The 5930-nt window shown below is 54.6% G+C and overlaps 1 pseudogene; it reads left to right on the top strand.

The window, feature by feature from the left end:
- The first annotated feature begins 2170 nt into the window (after window positions 1-2170).
- LOC102493715 (40S ribosomal protein S6 pseudogene) overlaps window positions 2171-5930 on the top strand; it is a 7016-nt pseudogene continuing 3256 nt past the window's right edge.

The raw sequence follows: 5930 nt of genomic DNA, 5'->3' as shown, positions 1-5930 counted from the left end.
GATGCTGATGCAGATGGTGATGCAGATGATGGTGCAGATGGAGGTGCAGATGGTGGTGCAGATGCTGATGCAGATGATGGTGCAGATGCTGATATAGATGGTGGTGCGGATGCTGATATAGACCATGGCTTCCTCTCACTCATCTTGGAGAATAAGGCAGGACTTCAAAGCCCCCCCCCGGGGTGCCCTGGGAGAACGGCTCAGACCCCTGACTGTAAGAAATAGAGTGGGTGGGGCCTCCAGCAATCGCCGGGTCCAGAGCCGTATGCATGCACATGGACTGCTGGCATGAATAGTGGCACAAAGCCAGGAGAAATCTGCATATCAGCTCGCACGGGCTCTCTTACACCACAGCACTGCTGTGAAGGGGGAGTGCACTGTGTGCTCATCGTTCCCTCAAGGTCACCGAAAGCATTGGTTGATGATCGGCATTCACTCTCCTTCCCCCTCCTCCTGGCACCCCTGTTTTCTGTAGGTATCACCCTCCCTCTGATGCACCAGTGAGACTCAGGAGAGGCTGGCTCCATCCCCAGATCCAGGGATGGGCTCCAGCTAGCTAAAGCCAGGACTCAGAGGCCCAGTCGGAAGCCTATTAGCACCAAATGTAGTCCTGGGAAGAATTCTTCCTTCAACAAATAAAGACTAGCTGGAGGCACGTCCTGGTCAGAGGCAGGCTTTCGGAGGTGGTGACACTGGGCCGGGACTTGCAGGCTGAGGAGGCAGTCACCTGTGGCCTGGGATACCAGCTATAGGTAGGCAGTCAGAAAAGGCTGTTCTTGGAGAAGGGGAGAGGCCCTTGTGCCTGGAACAGAGTGAACCAGGTGTGGGGACACTGGGCGGATAGAGGAGGACCACCCCGGGCTGTCGCCCCATAAAGAGCATGCACTATGACCTGAGTGTGATGGGAGCCACTAGAGATGTCAGGGGAGGGCTTTGATGAGGAGCCTGGTGGCAAAGGCCTGGAGGGTCACCTCGAAAATCAAGGGCCATCATCATGGTAGCCACGGCTGGGAGGTCACAGTCATTTTCAGGCTTTACTCGCCTGTACGTCCTCGTTTTTCTACAATACACGTGTTCATCTGAGTAATGAAAGTACCGATGTCATGAGGGTCCGCTTCGTGAGTGAGCAAACACGTGCAATTGCATAATTGAATACTCCACTTCCATCAGCATAAAATGCCTAATGATGTTATCTTTGAAGCTGGGGTCTATAAGGAAAGACTGACAGGTTGAGGGAGAATGTGTCTGAGCAGAGAAGACAGTTGTGACACGCGCCCACTGTCCCTTGTCACCCGATGCACGTGGAGTCCCCTGCTCCCCTCGAGTTCCGAATTCCCTGCGGGTTCAGGGCAGGTACAAAGCACCAATTTACCCTTGAGTCGGCAGGGATGCCGGCAGGCCCCCAGCCCCAGTAATGCCGGCAGCCCCAGAGCCACACTCGCAGTTAGAAGCAGGATTGGCTGTGAATGCAAAAAGAAGACAAATGTGGGGCCAGCATGTGGCATGGTGGTTCTAGCACTGGACTTCCAATGGCTGGCCATGCTTCGAGTCCCGGACCTGGCGGCTTGCTTTCTCACTTTCTTTCCTCCTCTCCCTCTCTCTCTCTGTAGTGACAGTACATGCCCTATAGCAAATTAAGTAATAATGATATATAAAATTAAATAAATAATTCTTTAAAAAAGAAGAAAAAGAAGACAAATGCGGAAGGAAAACAGCGGCCAAGGAGTGCTTTCTCCACACGTTTCCGCTGCGTGGCAGTCAGCCGCTTACACCGGACAGGATGGCTTGGGAGGAAAAGAAGCTCAGGCCACAGTCCTACCTCATCCGTCGGCAAACCAAGAGGAGAGCGTGAGTACTGAGAAGTGAAATCAGAACAGCCGAAGTGGTCGGTGTAGCATTCTCACCGCCCGGTCACAACACCCGGGGTATGCGCGCACGCTGATATGTGAGTGGTGAGACCTTGGCACGTCTGCTCGTAGGTCAGTGTGCTCCTGACGGCTTGGAACATCGGGATTACACACAATACCAATGGTGAGCATTCGTGAGCATCGTTTTAAATTTTTCTTTACTTAGTGCAACATTAAATAGCAAATATCGGGTCACTGGGAAAGTTGTGATTCATTTTTGCCTAGAAAAATGGAAAAATGCATCACGACCTAATAAAGCCACCATGACAAGTCAGGAGCGAGACCACAGCAGAAAGGCAGAAACCTTCCACCTTCGTAACTTTCCTGGCGCCTTTTGTCCTGTGTCTTCCTCCCGCTGCAGTCCCACGGTGAAGCAGCAGGTCCTGAGTGCTCTGGCAAGAAACAGAAGTGCCCAGGCACTGCCCCCCAGCGCCCACCACGTTTGCAGAGGGCAGGAGCTGCGAGATTTGTTTGCACTCACTCTGGCTCGCCGAGCAGCTGCAGGCGTCCGCAGTAACTGAGACCATCACAATATTTTCCTTGGCTCCTGCCTCACCTCCAAGGTGAAGTCAGGGGCTGGGACGGCTGCTCTGAGCCAGCTCCCATGGGTCACTCTAGAGGCTGTGAGCATGAAGAGAACTCATTTTCCTGCTCTTCAAACAATCAGGCCCTTTCCTGCTCTTATTTATTTTTTCATTTTAAGTCCAATTTAGAAAGGGCCGGGGGCCATGACTCAGTGCTTCCTGCTGCCCCTTGAAGGGGCCGAGTGCAGGGGCTGAGCGCAGCTAATCTCCAGGAGCGGTATTTCTGCCCGGGGGAGGTGGAACACGTGACTGGTTTTCCTGTCAGAGCAGCCGGGAGCCCTGGCAAGGGGTTCCCTGTCACCAGGTGGCCCGGGGTGGCCCAGCGTCCTCCCGCCACATGTGCAGTCCAGCACAGTAGCTCTGCTTTCACAAAAGGCTCTTCAGCTCGTGGGTTGGTGAGGGCAGGGAGCCAAGGGAAGGTGGAGCCAGTGGTCTCTCCAGGGCCCCGGGTGAGGTGGTGCCTGCAGAACCCCCCAGCACCTTCTATTGTCCCCCGCTGAGGACCAGATGGGAGGACCAGGCCCTAGAGGCCAGCTTGTGAGCCGTGGCCAGCCACGTGCTGATTTCCCCGAGCCTCCGTGTCTTCACTTGTACAGTGGAGAGGTGCTGACACGCCGGAAGTGTGACAGTGTGACGGGATGCCCCACCTGTCACAGACACAGCCAATATGGCCTGTCGCTATGATTTTCCTCCTGGAATGAGTCTGGGAAGGGAGACGGTGCGGAAAGAACTGGAACAGCTCACACTCGGCTTCTCGGGGACAGGACACGACCTGCCGAGGACAAAGGAGCTCGTAGGGTAAGCCCAGGCCTTGGGGTCAGACTGGGAGGGGGAGCCGGCTCTCCCACTTTCTGTGACTCGGGGTCTGTCCTGGGGCTCTGTCTCCTCATCTGTGGCTGAGACAGTAACGGACCCCTCCTGTGGCAGATTCCGGGTCAGGGAGGGAACTCCAGCAGCCTGGCACGTGGGCCGGCTGTCACCGTCATGGTGTACCAGCGTCTCAGCACAGCTCAGGGCTCCCATTTGTTAGTGCTGGCGAGTGGAGACGGCTGTTTGTCCCCAGGTCGACCAGCTCCTCCCTCCTAGACAGCAGCGTTCCTGGGTGTGGGCTGGCCCATGTCTGGACCGTGGCTGGGCTGTGGCTGGCCCGTGGCCGCCCTGAGGAGCAGCTGTGTGTGGCTGACGGGCCAGACTCAGGCCAGTGGGCTCCTCTCCTGCTGGCTGAACCCAGCCCAGGATACTGGGTGGGGCGGGGGCTGAGGGGCTGCGGATCTTGCCGTGGCCCTGGAGCCACAAGAGGGAAGGCCCCTGAGTCTGATCCTGCAGAAATCCATCTTTACCTACGAACTCTGGAACTGCTGAGAGAAAGCTATAAAGATTTCTTTCCTTTTCCTTTCTTTTTTTCCCCTTAGTTCTTACCAGAGAGAGAGAGACAGACAGTGAGAGGGAAAGTGAGAAATCACCCCTCCCCAGGGGGGATGGCCATACCACAATCCCTTCTCCTCCATTCTCCTCCTGGGATTTTGAGCACAGGCACACATGCCTGCTATGATTTTTCAAGCTTCCAGGTCCAGGACTCAAACTGTGATCAGCCATGTGGGAGTCCAGCACCTTAACCATTATGCCACTGGCTGGCCATGAGTTTTCTTTCTTTCTTTCTTTCTTTTTTTTTTTTAGAGAGAGAGATTTTTGCTATAGGGCATGTATGCCCGCCAGAGAGACACAGAAAGCAAGACATCAACCCCCAGTGGGATGGCTACACCACAATCCCTTCTCCTCCATTCTCTTGGAATTTCAGGCATGCATGCACATGCAGCCAATGTGAGTTTCAAGCCACAGAGTCCAGGACTTAGACAGCTATGTGGGAGTACAATGATGACACCACTCCATTACGCCACCTGCTGGTCTCAAGTTATCTTTTCTTTTCTGAGGGGAGAGAGAGAGACAAAAAGTGAGAAATCACCCCCTAAGGAGGATGGCCATGCCGCAGTCCCTTCTTCTCCATTCTCCTCTCAGGGCCTTGGGCATGCATGTACATACACCCGGTGTGAGTTTTAAGCCACGGAGTCTGGGACTTGAACCGTGGTCAGCTCCTTGGGAGTCCAGCAATGTAACACTACGTGCTGGTCCTGAGTCGTCTTTCTTAAAGCAGCTGTGATTTGAAAACATTTTTCTTAAGTTTATTGCCATACCGTGTGGACCTGGAGTAGAGCCTTTTCCTGTAAAGCTACCATCAGAGATTGGAAGAAAGTCAAATGGCGCCTATGTGTTATTCTTGTAGCTTTTCTCTAAGTTAGAAGTTGTTTCTAAATAAAAACAAACAAAACAAGACATTAAATATGGGACAAGACATGCCCCACCCAGGCTGATGAGAACTTCTGGGTACCCTGGAGCAGGCGGTATCATGGGGAGGTCAGACACGACGCACCCCAATGCCCCAGCCCCAAGGTAGACACCAGGCTGAGAATGGAATAGAAAAGCAAGGGCCCTGCCCATGGATGGACCCCCAGGTGGGGTGCGCTGGGTCTCAGGAGAGGCATCAGGGCAGGTGGAGAAGCAGAATGAACAGCCAGCAGAGGCTGGGGGACCCCGACCCCTTCGTAAGTGTGCTAAGGTTGGGGCGGGGGAGTCTTGCAGATTTGCAGAGGCCGCTGCCCTGGAGGTCCTCTGAGCTCGTCTGCTCCTGGGAGCCCCCTCGGCCCAGGTTGCCATCCGCACCCCTGACTCAGGCTGCTGTCATCACAGGAAAGCACAGCAGGGAGCCCTGCGGTGTGCTCGTGGCCAGCCACAGATGAAGGGCCTCTGGGCTGCCAAGCTGCGTGGAGAAAGGCTATTTTTAACCAGGCAAGGGAGAGTGAGAGGTTAGAAGGACAGCCTGGCATGTCGGACGCCGTAAAGCAGCTCTTCCTCACTGACCCGCAGGCCGGCTCTCAACGCCCACTGTCCTCTCCTGGACCCTGCAGAGAGCATGTAGGAACATGTGGCTCTGCCACTCAGTCGCTGTGTGACCTCGGACAGTTTACACAGCCTTTCTGAGCCTCAGCCTCCTCATTTGTAACATGGGGGTGCTGGAGCAGTTCTTGGTAAGCTGATGAGAAGAAGGCACCCAGTAGGGCTGGAACTCTGTACAAACAGCCACATTCATCTTCTTATGGAGCACAACTTTGACGTATATGAGTTTCCTCTTGCTGTTGTAACAAATGACCACAAGTGAATGACTTAAGAAAACACACATTTAGTACCTCACAGTTCTGGAGGTCAGAAGTCCTCAAGTCAAGGTGTGGTGGGACCTTCAGCAAGGGCTCACGGGGAAGAACATGTGTTTCTTTGCTTTTTCCAGCTTTGGCTCAGGCCTCTCTTCCACCTGCCATAGCAGCAGTGAGGCAATGTCTACCCCCCCCCCCCCCCCCCCACCCCCCCCCCCTCCCCACCCCACCCA

The sequence above is a fragment of the Tupaia chinensis genome, unplaced genomic scaffold (assembly GCF_000334495.1).
Source record: "Tupaia chinensis unplaced genomic scaffold, TupChi_1.0 Scaffold000049_1, whole genome shotgun sequence".
Classification (NCBI taxonomy): Eukaryota; Metazoa; Chordata; class Mammalia; order Scandentia; family Tupaiidae; genus Tupaia; species Tupaia belangeri.
This window is presented reverse-complemented; position numbering and strand designations above follow the sequence as displayed.